The 21,459-nt window shown below is 37.7% G+C and overlaps 1 non-coding gene across 1 annotated transcript; it reads left to right on the forward strand.

Annotated features, from left to right (window-relative positions):
* Nucleotides 1-19,213: 19,213 nt before the first annotated feature.
* LOC126949537 (small nucleolar RNA U13) lies at nt 19,214-19,318 on the forward strand. The gene has a single exon (XR_007723815.1). It is a non-coding gene; the product is annotated as a small nucleolar RNA U13 (small nucleolar RNA).
* The last annotated feature ends 2,141 nt before the right edge of the window (nt 19,319-21,459 follow it).

Genomic DNA, 21,459 nt, shown 5'->3' on the forward strand with positions numbered 1-21,459 from the left:
TCGTCTCCTTGGGCTTTCCCTACGCAGGTTTAAGAAACATTCAGAAGGACACCTTCTTAAGTTCTTTGTGGCAATCAGGAGGCTCGAATATCAGAAGCTGAGTAGCCTAGGCTTAGGCCTTTCTCTCTTCTCCCACGAATTTGCTGTGTGATCTTGCCTAAAGGTACTCACCAGCTCTGTTTCAGTTTCCTGATGTGTATTAAGAGAAATTGACAATATTGATGGTTTTTGTGCTTTGTCAACTTAGCTAAGCTGGAACTACAAATCTTAGAGTCCCCTTGTCTATATAATTTCAGGTTAAGGTTGGTCACAAGTTAGTGTTTCAAGGCATGCGAGATTTGAAAGGGGAAAGTGAAGAAGGGCTATTTTACTTTCTTTATCCTCTAAAAGTTAATGAGGGCAGCTACAAGCTCTTGCACGTGGTCACTGATATGCTGGCTTACTTGGTTGGTTTAGAGTACAACTGACGCTGCAGCTGCTTCAGCTCCTGCCAGATCCCCTCTTTCACCTTCTCTGAGTGCTGGTACAAGAGCGGGTATGACTCTGGGGTGCAGGCCGCCAGCTCATCTTTTAGGCCAACAGCGTCACTGAGATTAAAGAAGCAGCACATATTGTTCCAGTTAATTCTTGCAGATTCTAGTCTGTCCTCGATATTTCTACTTGATGTCTATCTTTTTTTCTACGTTTCTAGCCCTGCTGACATTAGGGCCAGCACCAAAAGCAGAAACTGCCCCCAAAGTAGCAACATAATGAGTTCCCACAATTATGTCTGGTCTAAGCCTTGTAATATATCCAATACTCTACACTACTCGAAGTGGTTCTGTTTTTCTGATTGAATCTGAATGATACAAATAATTTAATGGATGTTCACTATGTGCCAGGCACTTTCCCAAAACTTTGACTATATGAATACATTTAAACCTCATAAAATCTCTTGTGACGTAGGTAGTATTTTATGTTGTTTCTGTTGTATAGATGAGAAAACTGAAGCACAGGGTAACTTACCCAAATCATCCAGCTTGTAAGAGGCTGAGTCAGGGTTTGAACTCTGGCAGGCAGCTAGAGTCTAGGCCTTTGTCCACCGTCTCATTTGTAGAATGAAAGGCTATTCTAGATATCTTTGAATTCTCTTCCAGTTTTTAACACTCCATAAAATAGGTTCTGTATTTATTTTTTAACTCCTAGAGTAGTATACCTCAAAATGTGATCTAATGAACATTTATATCAGAATTATCTGGAAAACAGGTTAAAATATAGATTCCCTAGGCCCTGTAGGTCTGGGGTGGGGCACTGCATGTTTATAACTTGTCCAGGTTATTTTCATGCACATGCTGAAATTTGAGAACTACTCACTACCCTAAAAAATAATAGGAAAAAGGTGTGTGTGTGTGTGTCTGTGTGTGTGTAGGTGTGTGTGTGTGCACATGTGCGTGCCTGTGTATTCGAAGAAAGTAAAGCTGGAATGAGTCCCCCTAGAGGTGGGTCCTCCACTAGGGCTACATTTCAAGTGGAGGACTGAGCTGCAGCCTTAGGTACATAGTCAAGAAGACACATACCATATGGTTGGTATCAGAAAGCTCTGGCAGGATTTGCCTCTGCTTCTCCCAAAAGCACCCCTAGAAACAGTTTCAGAGTTCTTCAGTGAGACAAGTTGTCATCCACCTGCCATGATGTGCCAGGAGGCAATGAGAGTGGCAGCAGCATCCTACTCCCTGACCAGCCCTCTGTTAATGAGAAGTGTCACTCTCTCCTCTCTTGCGGAGGGGGCGGGGGAGGGTTTATCAGTCATTTATCTTCTCTTGGGAAGTCAGAGCCATGCTGGCTAGGATGAGCAGAGGTTTACACTGGTGATCTTGGCTATTAACAGCCCCTGGGGTCTGGCTCCTGGAAGTGAAGCAACCCGCAGGCTGTACAAATTGGAGTTGGAAGAAAACAAGGCGTGGCGATGAAAAGCCTCTTCAAGGCTGCTTGTGGTCATCATTAGCAGGCACGCAGGGCTGATAATAAGCCCTCTTCCATGCACTGATGCTGGCCTTGGGGCACCAGCACTCTTGCCGAAAGCAAGGAAGCAGACCCCCTCAGGTCTAAGATGGTCCCTTATATGCAGAGGACACTTAATAGCTTGCAATGGGTTTTCCTAGACCCTGTCTTATTTGAGCTTCTTCCCACAAATCTTGGGATAAATAATCGGAGGAACTTAGAAACTGGGGAAAATGTTCATAACTAATAATTTATTCCTTATACATTTGGCCTAACTTTTCTCACAAAGTGTGTTGTTTAAAAAACTTATTTTAACTTTCCTAGATGAGACAAGTATTAGGTGACAGCCTGGTACTAGGTACTATATTTGGCTAAGTGACTTAATTTGGCTTATCACCTCTGTGATACAACTTAGTGCTGCTAAAATATCATCAACCCTGTTGGACAGGTGAGGACACTGAGGCTTAGAGAAGTTACATAGCAACACATTACATTTTCTCAAAAATAATCTTATGGGGCTTTGAGGAGGTATTGATGCAATTACATGATGCAGGTGGAGGTGTAAGCTAAAGAAAAAAAGCTGATTACTGCAAATGTACCTTTTTACTAATCTCCTGATAGGGAATTTTTCAAGGCCAGAAATTGGTCCTAACATTTCTCTCCTGAGTCAGTTAAATTTTCAAGCCCAGAGCAAAAATAAACCAATCTCACGTTATCTTGAGTTTGAAATCAGGATAATCCTAGAAGGCAATTCTCCTTCTCTTGTGAAAGAACTTTCACGGTGCTTGCATTCCTGGCCAGCTTTCCTAAGAGGGTTTGGCCTATGGCTACTCTATCCCACATTGTTTTTGCTTAGGAATAAAGAAGAAAAAGATCTTCTCACTTCATTCCTTGACTGCTTTTAAGATGAATTCCAGTAGAGGTCTCATCACAGGCTCAGATGCACATCCTATAAACACGAATTCTAGATGCTTATCTTCCTATGCTGGGGGATATTTAGTAGAAATTTAAGTCAGACTCTTACTTAGTGCAACAACTACCCCCATGGTCGGAGAGATCCCTATATAACCAACTACCCTCTCCCTTTGCTGAAACATCTTAAATACTGTAAAATCCCACCACCCTAAAACACTGGAAGACTGCATCGAAATGTTAAAATAATAAGTTTAGAAGAGAGACTGTACATAATTTGAGGGAAGGAATTATGTCTGGTTTGTTCACCTCTGATTTCCAGAGCTTTGACCTACAGCCTGGCACACGGTAGGTTCTTCCTACATAATCGTTGAGTAAATAAATAAATGAATAAATGAATGAGTGAATAAATAAATACATGGACAAATGTATTAGATTTTCTGACAACTCTTCCACCACTGGCTTGTCTCTTACCTAGTCCTCCCATTTCCTGGATCTCTACTCTAAGCCATGCTAGGACATCTGCCCCAGATTGGTGGTCCTATCATACTACTTTTCACCAAGTGACAACTCTGCTAAAAGTATTCATTGACTCCCTCTTGATGGAGTTGGGAGGAAGAAAAGTTTAAGACTTAAATGGCTGGATCCAAACCCTTTGAATTCTGTTGCTAAATATTTCTAGGAACTCCCCACAAAAACATATGCCAGATGCCATGTAAAGAATTCTTACATTTTTCCCCATTCTACTGGTAAGTACACAGGTCAAAGGAGCTACTTTGCTTCCTATTGTTAAACTCAAATCTAAATCCTATAGTTGTTTACCTTTCCAATGGTGAGAGAAGGCCAGCCCAGAACACGCTTAACATCAACGGCAATGAAAAAGGAATTTTCCTTGATGCAGGCGTATCTAGACCTCTGGAAATGTGGTCAATCAATACACTAGGCCTGACCAACCATAGGAGCAAGGCTTCTTAATTTGTTGTTCAAGGCTCTTCTTAGTCACACTCTATCAGGGACTATAGCCAAACTAACACAGAGTTCCAAACCAGCCTCCTTTCACGCCCAATATGGGTCTTTCCCCATCAAACCAGACCACTCTACTCAATATTCGCTGAGCATCCCAGAAAATTCATCTCTCCATATCTTGGCTCTTAAATCTCCCTGTATTGTTGTTCTCTCCTATGCCTCCTCTGTCCACTGTTTTTCCAGGACCAGCTCAATATTCCCCTCCTCTCTGAATTCTCCTCCTCCCATGTAGAGGGTAAAATACAAAGGCAAAAAAAAAACAAAAGACAAAAAACAAAAAACAAAAACACCACCCGACGCACAGAACAGGGTAGAGTAAAAAGAAGCACCGAGTAGAGTAAAAAGAAGCACTGAGTTTGGAGACAAAAATTCTGGGGTAGCTTTATACTTATGAAAAGTAAAAGATTTGGCCTACTCACTTAACCTACCCAATTTCCAATCTCTTTGTCTTGAAAATTGGGATAACTTCTACCTCACAGAGTTGTATGAATTAAGTGATATCTAGTATTCACCCAACAGGGTCTTCTGGGTGCCAGGTGCACAGTGACTGATGTATAGTAGGTGTTTAATAAATATTATTGAATGTTATTAAATACTTACTAACCTGATTTGTAGGACTTGTCCAGTTATGGAAGAGAATTATTAGATTGAACATGAAATCTGTCTTGTAGTTTGAATGTACCCTCCAAAACTCATGCTGACATTTAATCGCCAGCGTAACACTATTGGGAAGTAGGAAGGAGGTGATTAGGTCATGAACGTTCCACCCTCATAAATAGATTACTGCTGTCATCTCAGGGGTGGGTTAGATATTGAAGGAATGGCTTTGTTTTAAAAGTGTGCTTTCTTTGTCTCTCATGCTTGCTTCTATTTTCCATCCTTCTGTGATGGGATGACCCTCACCAGATGCTGGTGCCATGCTCTTGGATTTCCCAACCTCCAGAGCTGTGAGAAATACATTTATTTTCTTTTTAAATTACCTACTTTGTGGTATTCTATCATAGCAGCATAAAATGGATTAAGACAATCTACTTTCACAATCTTTTCCTTTTTGTCTTTTTTGACTGTGCTGGACACATAAACAAAAAGAAATAGAACAGAATTGATGACTTAATATTCCATGTTCCATATTCCACCCATTATCTATATCCTATATTTATCAATTTGAATTTCTGCTAGATGCACTACTGAAATATCTAGCATAAAAATAATACGTATGAGCATGAATATGTTTTCTTATCTTTTTTGCATCAATCGCATGGCATTTGTCAGGTAATATTGTATTCAGCCAGCCTCAATGTTTAGCTATGACAGTAGAAAACTTGTGAAGTACATGGTAATTATATTTTTCTTTTTAACTTTTAGAGGTGAAATCTCACTCTGTTACTTAAGCTAGATTGCAGTTGCAGCAGCACACTCATAGTTCACTGCAGCCTTGAATTCCTGGGCTCAAGGAGCTATCCTCCTGCCTCAGCTTCCCAAATAGCTGAGACTACAGGCATGCATTACCACACCCCACTAACTTTTATTTTAGTTTTTTGTTTGTTTTTTAGAGATGGCTCTCACTATGTCACCAGGTTGGTTTCAATCTCCTGACCTCAAGTGATTCTCCTGCCTCGGCCTTCTGAATTGCTGGAATTACCAATATAAGCCACTGTGTCTGGTGGTAATTATCTTGAAATACACAAAAGCCTCTCATAAAAAGATGAATTAGACCTTATCTGTGTGTCCGCAGCAGAAAATTATTGTAGGTGGGTGGAGATTATAAGAAGGTAGATTTCCTCTAAGACACAGTAAAAAGAGTCAGCACGTCCCTTCAGAGATGTGTGTGTCTGTGTATGTATATGTGTGGTTGGGGTTGGAAACCACTGAATCCAGTCTGCAGCATGAGACTTTTATGATTCCGGCAGAGATCAAAGCTGAGTAGAAAAGAAGCCAGATACTTCTTACTCAATAGTGGGGGCTTCACTGACTTCATTTTCAACTGACAAATTGACTCCATGCTTAACTGATAAAAACCCACTCTACCTGAACTGTCCTCAAAACCCACTTCTAAACCTATTCACACATGTGCACACATGTACATGCACACACATACACAGATACACACAAACACACACACATACACACACACAACTGTTGTTTGTACTTAGGAGCTGATCTTATTTTAATAGGTTCCTGGAGAGAATAACTGACAGCCTCAGCTTTCACAAGCTGCCATCAAATACAAAACTCTAGAATGGGACACTCTGTTCACTTTGCCCCAGAAATTCTGGGCCTGCCTGTCTGAAATTTGACTGATGACCAACATCAGTGAAGGATTGGGGTGCTAAGATCACGTGCTTCCATCTTAAACCCTTTTTGTATCTGGAAAAGATGAAGAATCTGAGTAAGGGGAATCTCATCCTTTGTAAAGAGGTAAGGTTTCCTAGAAGAAAGTGGAGGGAGTGGAAATTTGGATAGAGACCATTGAACATTGAGGCCCTTGGTATGAAAGAGGCAGGAATTATTGAACCTGAGGACCGAAGATCCAGACTGAGATTTGGTAAAATGGCCACAGAGGACTCACTCACAGGCTTTAAGTTCCTTCATTTTTGAGATTCAAAGCAATGTTTACATTTACTACAACTATGCTGTCTTCCTTTTTGTGTAATAATTCTCTTTCGAAATAATTGAAACTCCTTAGAAAAGAAATTTGCATGACACCATATACCCAGAGAGACTAGTGTTAAGAAAATGAAGAAACAGAGTGAAAAAAGAGGAGGAAGCCCTTGTGCTCCACTCGTACTTTCAGTCTTCCATGTGTTCTAGCAGGCAGGGCATTGGTAGACCGAAAAATATGCCACACTCCATTAAGACATGGAGTCGATTTCCCCACCCTAAAGCAGGGCTGGCTTTGTGATTGGCTTTAACCCATAGAATGTGTCAGAAATAATGTGCTATTTTGAAGGTTACGCCTTAAGAGGCCTTGTAAGCTCCATGTTTGCCACCTTGGAAAGCCACCCAGAGACCATGTAAGAATGCCAGTTGAGCCTAGGGAAGAATGAGCAACCACTTGTGGGAGAACCAAGGAGTGCTAGTCACTGTCAGCACCAACTGCAATACCTGACAGTCAGGCCATGTTGCCTCTTCTAGCCTAGCCAAGCTTTCTAACTGAATGTAGCCCCAGCAGGGATCCCAGGTGAAACCAACAGAGCAGACTCCTCAACCAGCACTTCAGATCATAACAAATAATGGATCATTGTTTTAAGCCACTATATTTTGGGGAGGCTTATTAAGCAACAGCCCCTTTCCTGGAGCATGAGCTCCAGGTGATGCCCAGAGGATTTGCAGGGCAGCCATAGAGAAACCAGAGCAATAGGAGAACTCCCCAGTGCTAGGGAGAACTCCAGTGAGGGCAGAGTCATGGACAAAGATAGGAGAAACCTGTTTTCCTGTACAGATTAGAGAATGCCACTCTCTGAAAAGAGAAGGGAGGTGACTCAGCAGATACTTAAGAACTAATGAAAAGAAGAAACTTTCTATCAGAGTTACCTAAGAACAGAATGGACTGTTTCAGGAGGCGCTGTGTTTTCCAACATTAGGGGCACTCAAGCATGAGCAGGATGGCGACTGAACGGCAGAATTGGAGCACTATGTAGTTGGATCTCTGAGGTCACTTTCAACCCCAGGCATTTTATTAGGTTCTCCAAGACCTATTTGAGAAGATGGAAGTATATGCATGATTATGTCAATAAATCTGTCATGTTATCTTGAGAATAGGCCCCAGCTTATCAAAAGTAAAGCATACGTGAGAGAGAAAATTCCTCTGTGTGCACAGTTTATTGACATTTCTCTGGCCAGGCTAGGCAGAGCACACAGACAGATACCCAAAACAGGCACCAGAGGGCTGTGACAATGTATTACCGGAAAAATATCGGACTTAAAAATGAGGCCTCTGGGCAGAGTTTACATCTTTTATTGAGTCTTCTTTTGGGGCCAGGCCCTGTTGTTACCATTAAGTGAATGTGTAACATGATCATAATAATGACAACAGCAATAATAATAACAGTAATAGGCAATGGTCCAACTCCCTGTTGCCCTCTTACTACCTGTGACAGATCTGTCACTAAGATGAGCTATCTCTCCACTGCCTTCAGAAGGGATTTATAAAATGCCAAGGGATGTGTTTGCCTCTGTAGCAAAGTGCTGCTTCCTTCCAGAAGGTGGACCCTCTTGAAATTTATTTATAAGAAAAGATACAGGATTGATGCATACTTATTACATTGCCTTTCAACAACATTCTTTTTGTGACATGCCCAGAATCACATAAATAACCCAAGGAGACAGCTGAGCTATGATTAAGAAACCGTCATCTAATGAATTTCTTACCTGGGAAGGACTATATGGGATCATTCAGGCTCAATCACAGTTTAATACTGTAATCTAGAATTGGAAAGACAAGACGTTCAGAGCTGGAGTTTGGCAAGGAAAGGGGTTTAGTATTGTGCTAGGGCTGTTCTAATTAAGAGGTAAGCCTGAGGAGTCAGTCCATAAGAAGAGACATATCAGAGAACAACCTAAGTGAAGCATACCAGCCAGTGTGATGGCAATGATGATGAACTGGGTGCCTCAAAGACTCAGGACTCAGTTCTAGTTCTATTGGAAAACACACATTTCTGAGCTTCATTTTTACATTTGTAAGATTAGAAAAATAATCCTAATACTGTTTAATCTCATGGGGTAATGTTGTAAAGTCCACATAAAAACATTGGTAGAAAAGTACTTTGTCAACTAAAAAATATCATAAGAATTATAAAGCATAACTGTAAAGTCTTTTTGTTCTTGAAGTATAAAAATTGTTCACCTATAACTATATATAATAGAAGTCATATACATATATATGTGTGTGTATATACATATATACATATATATGTATAGCATATATATTTTTTTCTAAAAGTTTTATAGTTTTAGCTTTTATGTTTATAATATATCTCAAGTTAGTACTATAGTATGATGTGAGCTATGGATTTAAGTTTATTTTATTATCTATAGGTAGCCAGTTTTTGTGGCACCACATGTTTAAAAGAATGTCTTTCTTCATTAGATTTATTTGGCACTTTGGTAAAATGTCACCTTGCCATATACATCTGGGTCTACTTCTGTACTTTCTGTTCTGTTCCATGAATCTATTTGTCTGTCTTTCCCTAATACCACACTGTTTTGATTATCATAGCTTTTAATAAGTTTTTAAATAAGGTAGTATCTGCCTTCCAAAGTTTATCTTCTCTTATAAAATTGTTTTGGCTATTTAAGGTTCTTTGCATTTCCATATACATTTTAAATTCAGCTTACTAATTTATGCAAAAAAGCATTCTGGGATTTTGATTGGGATTAAATTGATTCTATAGATCAACTGGAGGAGAATTAATATTTTAACAACATTTAGCCTTTCAAATAATGAGCATGGTATACCATGCCATTCACTTAAGTCTTTTAAAATTTCTCTCAGGAATATTTTGTAGTTTTCAGTATAGAGGTGTGCACATACTGCATTACATTTATCCCTAAAGATTTTATGCTTTGAAAATATTGTTGTAAATAAATTTTCTCTAATTTAAAATGTTTTAATTTTAAAATTTTATTTTAAATTGTTTTGTATGGAAATACAATTGGTTTTTCTATTGATCATTATCCTGCAACCTTGCTAACTTTATTCATTAGCTCTTGTACTTTCAAAGGATTATTTAGGATTCTCTCTATTTGCCAATAAAGATAGTTTAAGTCTTGTTTTTCTTTTTCTTTCTTTCCTTTCTTTCTCTTTCTTTCTCTTTCTTTCTTTCTTTCTTTTTTTTTTGAGACAGGATCTCATTCTGTCATTCAGGCTAGAGTGCAATGGCATGATCTTGGCTCACTGCAGCTGGGACCACAGACATGTGCCACCACACCCAGCTAATTTTTTAAATTTTATTTTTGTAGAGATAAGGTTTTGCCATGGTGCCCAGGCTGGTCTCGAACTCCTGGGCTCAAGCTATCCACCTGCCTTGGCCTCCCAAAGCTCTAGGATTACAGGTGTGAGTCACTGCACCCCGCCAAGTCTTCTTTTTCAATCTGTATGCTTGGCCTTTCTATCTTTCTTTCTTTCTCTTTCTTCTCCCCTCTCCCCCTTCCTCTCCTTCCTGTCCTCTTTCTTCTCCTTCTTCTTGTTTTAAGACACTGGTTAGGAACTCCAGTTCAACTCTGAATACAAGCAAAGTGGACATTTTGACTTTGTCCCCAAAGCATGTGTTGGAAACTAAATCCCTAATGTAACAGGGTTAAGAGGTGGGACCTTTAAGAGGTAATTAGGCCATGAGGGTGGAGCCTTCATGAATGGACTAAGGCTGTTATCTTGGGAGTAGGTTTAATTATAAAAGGATGAGTTTGGCCCTGTCTTTTTCTCCCTCTCTTGCCCTTCACCTTCTACCATGGGAAGATGCAGCACAAAGGCCCTTGCAAGATGTAGCTGCCTACCCCCCACCACACCCCACTCCAGTCTTGGACTTCCCAGCCTTAAGAATTATAAAAAATAAATTTCTGTTCATTATGCACAAAGTACTGACTAAGACGCTGAAGATAAGCCCCACTTGGTTTTGATATATTATTCTTTTTAAGACATTGTTAGATTTTATTTAATGATGTACTTTTAACAAAATTCATATCTACATTTATGAGAGATACTGGTTTGTGGTTTTCTTATAATGTGTCTGATTTTGGAAACAAGATTATCATAACATGTGTTGAGAAGTCCTGTCCCTTCTTTTTTCTGGAGAATTTGTTATAAAACAATCTCATTTCTTCTCTAAACGTTTGATGAAATTGATGAGTAAAGTCATAAAGACTTGAAATTTTCTTTTTGGAACCCTTTCTAGTAATTATTTTAATTTCATTACTAGATATTGGGCTATTTAGATTTTTTATTGTTTTCTAATTAGTTTTGGTAATTTGTGTCTCAAAAAAATTGCGTTTTGTCTAAATTACTTAATTTACTGGCATTAGGTATTAAGATTTTTTAAATGTCTATAGATAATAAAATAGTGTTCCAATGTTAGTAATCTCTTTGTAATCAAGCAAGGCTATGTGCTTGAGGTCTATTAATCTTATTAATCTTTTCATAGTAGTAGCTTTGCTTTTTATTAATTTTCTATATTGTTTGTTCATTTTCTATTTAGTTGATTTCTGTTTTTATCTTTTCTATGTTCTTCCTTCTGTTTAGAAAGGATTTAACCTGCTCTTCTTTCTTCTAAGTTCTTAAGAAGTAAACATACATTGCTTTTAAACCTTCTCCCACTTACAACCATAAATTTCCCCATAAGAACTATTTTAACTACATCCCTGAAATTTTGATCTGTTGTATTTTCATTATAATTAAGTTCAAAATATTTACTGACTTCCTTCATGTTTTCTTATTTGACATATTTTGTATTTAAAAATACATTGTTTAATTCCAAATTATTGAAGATTTTCCATACATATTTCTGTTGTGGTTTCCAATTTAATTACATTATGGACAAAAATATATTCCACTGTAACTTCGGCAAGCACAGGGAACTGGTGGGTTCCTGGGAAGCTGTGAGAGTCATGCAGGCCTAAACCTGGGTATGGGCCACCCATAAGGATGGGGGAGTACAGCCCACTAAAACCTCCTCAGAACAAAGAAAAGGAAGGCACAGCACCAACCACTAAACGTGGCAACACCCATCGCCCGGGAACAGGCATGGAGAGGGGGTCATCTCCCACCCCGCTGTACACTGTTACGGACACATAGTGGATCTTCCTTCTGGGGAGCAGTGTGTACACTCACAGAGTGTTTTTCACCCTTTCTTGGTTGCTCCACTCTGCTGAAGGTGATCTCAAGATGCTTGGGTTTACACAGAGGGCAAGGGCCAACTCCCGCTGCCTACACAGAGTGGGAGGATTCTTACAATGGAGGACAGACAAATTGTGGAGTTGCCTGTCCTGGACTGGACTGGGGGAAGAAGTCCTTCCCGGAGCCCATTTTTGTGGCTGCCCTCAGAGGTGGTCCCTTTAATTCTAGCTCAGGAAGAGGAGCCGATGCACACATCCCTGACTCCCACTGCTTTCCCCAAGACCTCAGCACATCCCAACACTATCTCTTCCCACCTCTGCCCCCTGCTTCCTCCATAGGACAGGAGTTACCACCAGACATCAGCCTACCTGAGGGCCAGTGGGATCTTACTCTTAAGGGCCTCCTACTGGCCTTCAGCCTGAACTGAACCACTAAAATTAAAAACCTGCTACCAGAAAGGCTATTAGTCAATGAGATAAACTTCCTGACACCTCTGCAACCTCAGCCCCACAAGATATAGTGTGTTGGCTCATACATTCAATACATGACTACAAAAAGTAGCATATGAGAAAAACATCACACAGAAGCTATCCACAACCAAGGAACCTATACAGTGCCTCGGTCCCCTGAAAGCACCCAGAAACAAAGCCAAATGATTACACATAACAATTATCACATTCATACACTAAAGGGAAACAAATTAAAAATTAAAAAGTGTTATCCAAACTCAAAATTAAGAAGTTACAGTTCCCTCAGATGAGAAAGAATCAGTGCAAGAACTCAGCAGTGCCAAAAGCCGGAGTGTCTTGACACCTCCAAAGGATCACATCAGCCCTCTAACAATAGATCTTAACCAAATTGAAAAGTTTGAAATGACAGATGAAGAATTCAAAATGTGGATTGCAAGGAAACCCAATGAAATCCAAGTTGAAACCCAATACAAACAAACAAACAAACAAAAAAACTACTCAGGGTATGAAAGGTGAGGTAGTTACATTAAGAAAAAAACCAAGTAGAACTCCTGCAACGGAAAAATTCACTAAAGGGGCCAGGTGTGGTGGCTAACGCCTATAATCTCAACAGTTTGGGAGGCCAAGGCAGGATGGTCGTTCGAGTACAAGAGTTTGAGATCCACGTGGGCAATATAGTGAGACCTCATCTCTGCACTACGAAAAATTTTAAAAAATTTAAAAATTAAAAATTAATATATAAAAAAGAAAAATTCACTGAAGGAATTTCAAAATACAGTTAGAAGCTTTAACAACAGAATAGAACCAGCAGAACAAAGAATTTCAGAGCTTCGGGGCAAATCTTCTCAATTAACCCAGTCAGACAAAAATAAAGAAAAAATAACTTTTAAAAAATCAACAAAGCCTTCAAGAAATATGTGATTATGTAAAGTGACCAAACCTATGACTAATTGGCATTTCTGAGAGAGGAAAAGAAAAAACAAGCAACTTGGAAAACAATTTTAGGGGATGAGGAAAATTTCTCTAATCTTTCTAGAGAGGTTGGCATTCAGATACAAGAAATTCGGAGAAAACCTGAATGATACTATACAAGATGGCCATTCCCAAGACATATCATCATTGAACTCTCCAAGGTGAATGCAAAAGGAAAAAGTCTTAAGGGCAGCTAGAGAAAAGAAGCAAATTAGGAATAAACGAAATCCCATCAGACTAACAGCAGACTTCTCAGTGGAAATCTTACAAGTCAGAAGAGAGCCTATTTTTAGCCTCCTTAAATAAAAAAAATACCAGCCAAGAATTTCATATTCTGCCAAACTAAGCTTCAGAACAAAGAAGAAATAAAGTATTTCCCAGACAAGGAAACCCTAAGAAAATTCATTTACAAACCATTGCTCAAGGACATAAGAGAGGACAACAACAAATGGAAAAACATTCCATCCTCATGGATAGGAAGAATCAATATTGCAAAAATGGCCACACTGACCAAAGTAATTTATAGATTCAGTGCTATTCCCATCAAACTACCATAGGCATTCTTCACAGAATTGGAAAAAGCTACTTTAAAATTCATATGGAACCAAAAAAGAGTTTGTATAGCCAAGTCAATCCTAAGCAAAAAGAACAAAGCTGGAGGCATCATGCTACCTGACTTCAAACTATACCACAAGGCTATGGTAACCAAAACAGCATGGTACCAAAACAGACATGCAGACCAATGGAAAAGAATAGAGACATCAGAAATAAGACCACACATCTACAACCATCTGATCTTTGACAAACCTGACAAAAACAAGCAATGGGCAAAGGATTCTCTATTTAATAAATGCTGCTGGGAAAACTGGCTAACAATATGCAGAAAACTGAAACTGGACCCCTTCCTTACACCTTATATTAAAATTAATCCAAGATGTATTAAAGACTTAAATGTAAAACCTACAACCATAAAAATCACAAAAGAAAACCTAGGCAATACCATTCAGGACATATGCATGGGCAAAAAATTTATAATGAAATCGCCAAAAGCAATTGCAGCAAAAGCTAAAATTGACAAATGGGATATAATTAAACTAAAGAGCTTCTGCACAGCAAAAGAAACTATCATCAGAGAGAACAGGCAACCTAAAGAATGGGAGAAAATATTGCAATCTATCTATCTGACAACAGTGTAATATCCAGAATTTACAGGAAACTTCAAAAATTTACAAGAAAAAAACAAACAACCCCAGTGGGGAAAGGACACAAACAGTCACTTCTCCAAAGAAGACATTTATATGGTCAACAAACATATGAAAAAAAGCACAACATTGCTGATCATTAAAGAAAAGCAAATCAAAACCACAATGAGACACCATATCATGCTAGTCAGAAGGGGGATTATTAAAAAGTCAAGAAACAACAGATGCTGGTGAGGCTGTGGAGAAATAGGAACTTTTTACGCTGTTGTTGGGAATGTAAATTTGTTCAACCATTGTGGAAGACAATGTGGTTATTCCTCAAGGATCTGTAACCAGAAATGCCATTACCATTTGACACAGCAATCCCATTACTGAGTATATACCCAAAGGAACATAAGTCATTTTATTATAAAGATACATGCATACATATGTTTATCACGGCACTATTCACAAGAGCAAAGACATGGAATCAACCTAAATGCCCATCAATCATAGACTGGAAAAAGAAAATGTGGTATATATGCACAATGGAATACTATGCACCCGTAAAAAGGAATGAGATCATGTTCTTTGCAGGGACATGGATGAAACTGGAAGCCATCATCTTCAGCAAACTAACACAGGAACAGAAAACCAAACAGTACATGTTCTCACTCATAAGTGGGAGTTGAACAATGAGAACACATGGCCACTGGGAGGAAAACAACATGCACTGGGGCCTGTTGACTGGGAAAATAGGTAATGGATGCAAGGCTTAATAGGCTTAATAGCTAGGTTGACAGGTGCAGCAAACCACCATAGCACACATTTACCTGTGTAACAAACCTGTATGTTCTGCACATGTATCCTGGAACATAAAAAAAAAAAAAAAAAAAAAAAAAAAAAAAAAAAAAAAAGGGGATACTAGACCTACCAAAAAAAAAAAAAGATAGACAGCTATACAATAATAGTAAGGGACTTCAGCACTCCACTAACAGCACTAGACAGATCATCAAAGCAGAAAATTAACAAAGAAACCCTGGACTTTAATCAGACACTTGATCAAATAGGTCTAATAAACATACACAAAATATTTCACCTAACAACCATAGAAAATGCATTTTTCTCATCTGTATATGGAACATTTTCTAAAATTGACCACATTCTTGGTCATAAGACAAGTCTCAATAAATTCAAACATATGAAAATCATATCAAGCATTTTCTTGGACCACAGTGAAATAAAATTAGAAATCAGTGCCAATAGAAACTCTCAAAATGACACAAGTACATGGAAACTAAACAATTTGCTCCTGAATGACTTTTGAATAAACAATGAAATTAAGGCAGAAATTTTAAAAATTGAAACAAACAAAAAATAGGCAGGCACAACATACCAAAACCTCTGGGATACAGCAAAAGCAGTGTAAGAGGAAAGTTTATAACACTAAATTCCTACGTTAAAAAGATAGAATAATTCCAAATTAACAACCTAATGTTGCACCTAAAGGAAACAGGAAAACAAGAATAAACCTAATTCAAAGCTAGCAGAAGAAAAGACATAACAAAGATTAGAGCCGAACTGAATGAATTTGAGACCAAAAACGAAACAAAAAAAAAACATACAAATGATCAATGAAAAAACCATAAAAATGATCCACGAACCTTTCAAAATTGGTTCTTTGAAAGGATAAACAAAATTAATAGACTTCCAGCTAGATTAACTAAGGAGGAAAGAGAGAAGATTAAAATAAGCACAATCAGAAATAACAAAGGTGACATTACAACAGACAACACAGAAATACAAAAACCCTCAAAGGCTACTGTCAACATCTCTATGCATATAAACTAGAAAACCTAGAGGAAATAGAAATAAATTCCTGGAAACACAACCTCCCAGGATTGAACCACCAATAAATTGAAACCTTGAACAGACCAATAATAAGATATGAAAGTAAATCAGCAATAAAAAAATCTACCATCAAAAAAAAGCCCTGGACCAAATAGATACACCACCAAATTCTACCAGACATTCAAAGAACAGCTGGTAAATTGAATAGGAGGGATTCTTCCCTAACTCATTCTATTAAACCAATATTATCCTGATATCAAAATCTGGCAAAGACACAACCAAAAAAGAAAACTACAGGCCCATATCCCTGATGAACACAGGCATAAAAATGCTCAGAACAATACTAGCCAACTGAATCCAATAGCACATCAAAAAGATAATTTATCACAATCAAGTGGTTTTTATTCATGGGATTCGAGAATGGTTAAACATATGCAAATCAATAAATGTGACTCACCACATAAACAGAATTAAAATAAAAAACTATATGATCTCGATAGGCACAGAAAAAAAAAAAGTGTTCAGTAAAATCCAACATCCCTTCATGATAAAAATCCTCAACAAACTAGGCATTGAAGGAACATACCTCAAAATAATAAGAGCCATATATGACAGACTCACAGCCAACATCATACTGAACAGGCAAAAGTTAAAAACACTCCCCCTAAGAATTACGACAAGATAAGGTTATCCACTCTCACCACTCCTATATAGTACTAGAAGTCCTAGCCAGAGCAATTAGACAAGAGAGAGAAATAAAAGGCACCAAAATATGAAAAGAGGAAGACAAATCTTCTGTTTGCTGATGACAAGATCCTATACCTAGAAAGCTCTAATTTTCTCCAAAAGAATCCTAAAGCTGATAAATGAATTCAGTAGTTTTAAGATATAAAATCAATCTGCAAAATAAGTAGCATTTCTATACACCAATAACATTTAAACTAAGAAACAAATTAAGACATCAATCCCATTTACAATAGACACACACACACACACAAAATACCTAGGAATACATTTAACCAAGGAGGTCAAAGATCTCTACAAGGAAAACTACAAAACATTGCTGAAAGAAATCAGAAACAACATAAATAAATGGAAAAACATTCCATGCTTATGGAGTTGAAGAATCAATGTCATTAAAACGCCATACTTCCCAAGTAAATTGCAGATTTAAAGCAATTTCTATCAAATTGCCAATGTCGTTTTTCACAGAACTAGAAAAAACTGGTCCAAAATTTGTATGGAACCAAAAAGAGCCCAAATAGCCAAAGCAATTCTAAGCAAAAAGAATAAAGCCAGAAGCATAACATTACCAGACTTCAAACTATATTAGGAGGCTAGAGTAATCCAAACAGCATGGTACTGGTACAAAAACAGACACATAGACCAATGGAACAGAATAGAGAACTCAGAAACAAAGCCATACACCTACAATCAACTGATCTGCAACAAAGTTGGCAAAAATAAACAATGGAGAAAGAACATCTGTCTTAGGCTGTTCTTGCATTGTCATAAACAACTACCTGAGTCTGGGTAATTTATAAGGAAACAAGGTTTAATTGGCTTATAGCTCTGCAAGCTGTACAGGAAGCATGGTGTCAGCATCTGCTCAGCTTCTGGAGTGGCCTCAGGAAGCTTACAGTCACGGTGGAAGGTGAAGGGGGAGCAAGCATCTCATATGGTAAGAGTAGGAGCAAGAGAGAAGGGAAGAGGTACCACACACTTTAAACAACCAGATCGTTTGAGATCTCACTACAGTAAGGACAGCAGCAATCCATGAGGGATCCGCCCCCATGACCCAAACACCTCTCACCAGGCCCCAATTCCAATCCTGAGGATTACTTTTCTTTCTTTTGTTTGTTTTGAGATGGAGTCTTGCTCTTTCGCCCAGGCTGGAGTGCAGTGGCAGGATCTCGACTCACTGCAACCTTCACCTCCCAGGTTCAAACAATTCTCCTGCCTCAGCCTCCTGAGTAGCTGGGACTACAGGCACACACCACTGCACCTGGCTAATTTTTTGTATTTTTAGTAAAGGCAGAGTTTCAGTATGTTTGCCAAGCTGATCTCAAACTCCTGACCTCAGATGATCCACCTGACTTGGCCTCCTAAAGTGCTGAGATTACAGACATGAGCTACCATGCCTAGCTAGGATTACATTTCAACGTGAGATTTTGGCAAGGGCAAATATCAAGCTATATCAACACCCTATTCAATAAATGGTTCTTGGAAAATTGGCTAGCCATATTTAGAAGAATAAAACTGTATCCCTACTTCTCACCATATACAAAAATTAACTCAAGATGGATTAAAGACTTAAATGTAAGACCTCGACCTATAAAAATGCTAGAAGAAAATCTAGGAAATACTCTTCTGGACATTGGCCTAGCCAAAGAATTTGTGACTAAGACATTAAAAGTAAATGCAACAAAAACAAAAATAGACAAATGGGACTTAATTAAACTAAAGAACTTCTGCCCAGCAAAAGAAACAACCAACAGAGTAAACAGGCAACCTACAATAAGGGAGAAAATATTTGCAAACTATACATCCAGTGAAGGTCTAATATCCACAATCTATAAGAAATTTTAGTAAGTCAACAAGAAATAAACATTAAAAGTGGGCAAAGGGCATGAACAGACACTTCTTGAAAAAAAAAATACAAGCAGCTAATAAATATATGAAAAAAAATTCAACATAACTAATCATCAGATAAATGCAAATTAAAACCACAAGGAGATACCATGTCACACCAGTTAGAATGGCTATTACTAAAAAGTCAAAAAATAACAGATGTTGGTGAGGATGCAGAGAAAAAGGAACACTTATACATTGTTGGTGGGAATGTAAATTAGTTCCACCCCTATGGAAAACAATATGAAGATTTCTCAAAGAATTAAAAATAGATCGATCTACTATACAACCCAGCAATTCCCATTACTGGGTATCTACCTAAAGGAAAATAAATTATTCTATCAAAAAGATACCTGCAGATCCTTTTGTAGTTCATGAACATGATGATTGGATGTTCATGCACATGTGTGAGATGTGCCACCCTCTGAATCTTGTTATGACATCAGCACATTATCCATCTGACCTGAAAAGGAAAAAAAAAAAAAGCACTTGCACTTATATGTTTATTACAGCACTACTCACAATAACAAAGGCATGGAATCAACTTGTGTGTCCATCAATGGTATATTGGATAAAGAAAATGTGCTACATGTACACCATAGAATACTACATAGCCATAAAAACGAATAAAATCACATCCTTTGCAACAACATAGATGGAGCTGGAGACAATAATCCTAAGTGAATTAATGCAGAAACAGAAAATCAAATACTGCATATTCTCACTTACCTACAAGTGGGAACTAAAGAATAGGTTCTCATGGAAATAAAGATAGAAGCAGTAGAAACTGGGGACTCCAAAAGGAGAGACAGAGTGAGGGAGCAAGAGTTGGAAAAACTATTTACTGGATACTATGTTCACTATTTCAGTGATAGGTTCACTAGAAGCAGATTCACTAGAAGCCCAAATCCCAGCATTATGCAATATTCCCATGTAGCGAATCTGCACATTACCCCTGGAATCTATGATATATATAATCTACTATATGTCTATATTCTATATAGATATTATAGTTATATATCTATTTTATATTCTATATATAATAGATGTTTATATTCTGTATACATTTAAAAATTTATGAACACTCAGATTTTGGCTTACCATATTGCTTCTCTTGATAAGTGTTTCATGTGTACTTGAAAAAAACTTGTATACTGCAGTTGTTGAGTAAAGTTTTCTGTAAATGTCCATTGGGCAAGCTGATTGATAGTGTTGCTCAAGACTATCTCCTTGTTAGATTTTGCCTTCTTGTTCTATTCATTCCTGAGAGAGGAGTTTTGAAATTGCCAACTGTAGTTGTGGATTTTTTTCCTTTTTTCAATTCTCTCAGTTTTTGTTTTATGTATTTTGAAGTTGTGTATTTAGGTGCATGCACACTTAGGATCATGTTTTATGATTTCCTGATGAATTGTTACTTATTAATCATTGTGAAATTTCCCTCCTAATCTCTGGTGATACTCCTTGTTCTGTATCTACTTTGTTTTATATTAACAGAACCTCTCTGGTTTTCTTATGATTAAATCTCCTTGTTTGTCTTTTTCTATCTTTTAACTTTAACTTATATTTATATTTATATTTTTTATGTATTTATATTTAACATAAGTCTTTTGTATTTAATATGTGTCTTTTATAAACAGCTTATAGTCAGCTATTTCCTTTTTTTTTTTTTTTTTGTAGAGTCAAGGTCTTGCTTTCTTTCTTAGGCTGGTCTCAAACTCCTGGTTTCACGTGATCCTTCTGCCTCAGCATCCCAAAGTACTGCGATGGCAGGTATGAGTCACCCTGCATGGCTAGTGTTTCCTTTTTAATCAAATCTTAAAATCATTTTCTGATGGGATTTTTTGGTCTATTTATATTTAATATAATTACTATGTGGAGTATTACTGTGCCAATTTGATATTCACTTTCTAATTTTTGGCTCTGTTCTTCATGATTTTCTCCCTATTTTCTGCCTGTTTGTGAATCAACTAAGTACTTTCTATTATTTTATTTTATCTTCCCTTTTGGTTTATTAGCCATCCCTCTGCTTTATTTCTCAGAGGTAATTTTAGGGTTCATAATACACACCTTTAGCTTATCACTGTCAACCTTCAAATAATATATATCACTTCACATATAAAGTAAATACTCTTTAACACTCTGTCTCCATTTCAGCCCTGTCTTTTGTGCTATTGTTATCACGTGTTTTACTTGTTCATGTGCTATGAACCCTATAACACATTGTTTTTCCTTTTTAAATAGTCAGTAGTCAGTTGTCTTTTTAAAACTTTAAGAGTTGAGAAAAAATTCAAATACATACATGTGTTTACCATTTCTGGCTCTCTCTCTGTCTCTGTTTTTTTTTTTTTTTTTTTTTTTTTTTTTTTTTTTTTTTAATTTTTTTTTTTTTTAGACAGAGTCTCACTCTGTCGCCCAGGCTGGAGTGCAGTGGCGTGATCTCAGCTCACTCCAGCCTCCAGTTCCTGGGCTCTAGCAATTCTCCTGCCTCAGCCTCCCAGGTAGCTGGGATTACAGGCACATGCCACCACACTCAGCTATTTTTTGTGTTTTTAGTAGAGATGGGGTTTCACCATGTTGGCCAGGCTGGTCTCGAACTCCTGACTTC

The sequence above is a fragment of the Macaca thibetana genome, chromosome 2, assembly GCF_024542745.1.
Source record: "Macaca thibetana thibetana isolate TM-01 chromosome 2, ASM2454274v1, whole genome shotgun sequence".
Lineage (NCBI taxonomy): Eukaryota > Metazoa > Chordata > Mammalia > Primates > Cercopithecidae > Macaca > Macaca thibetana.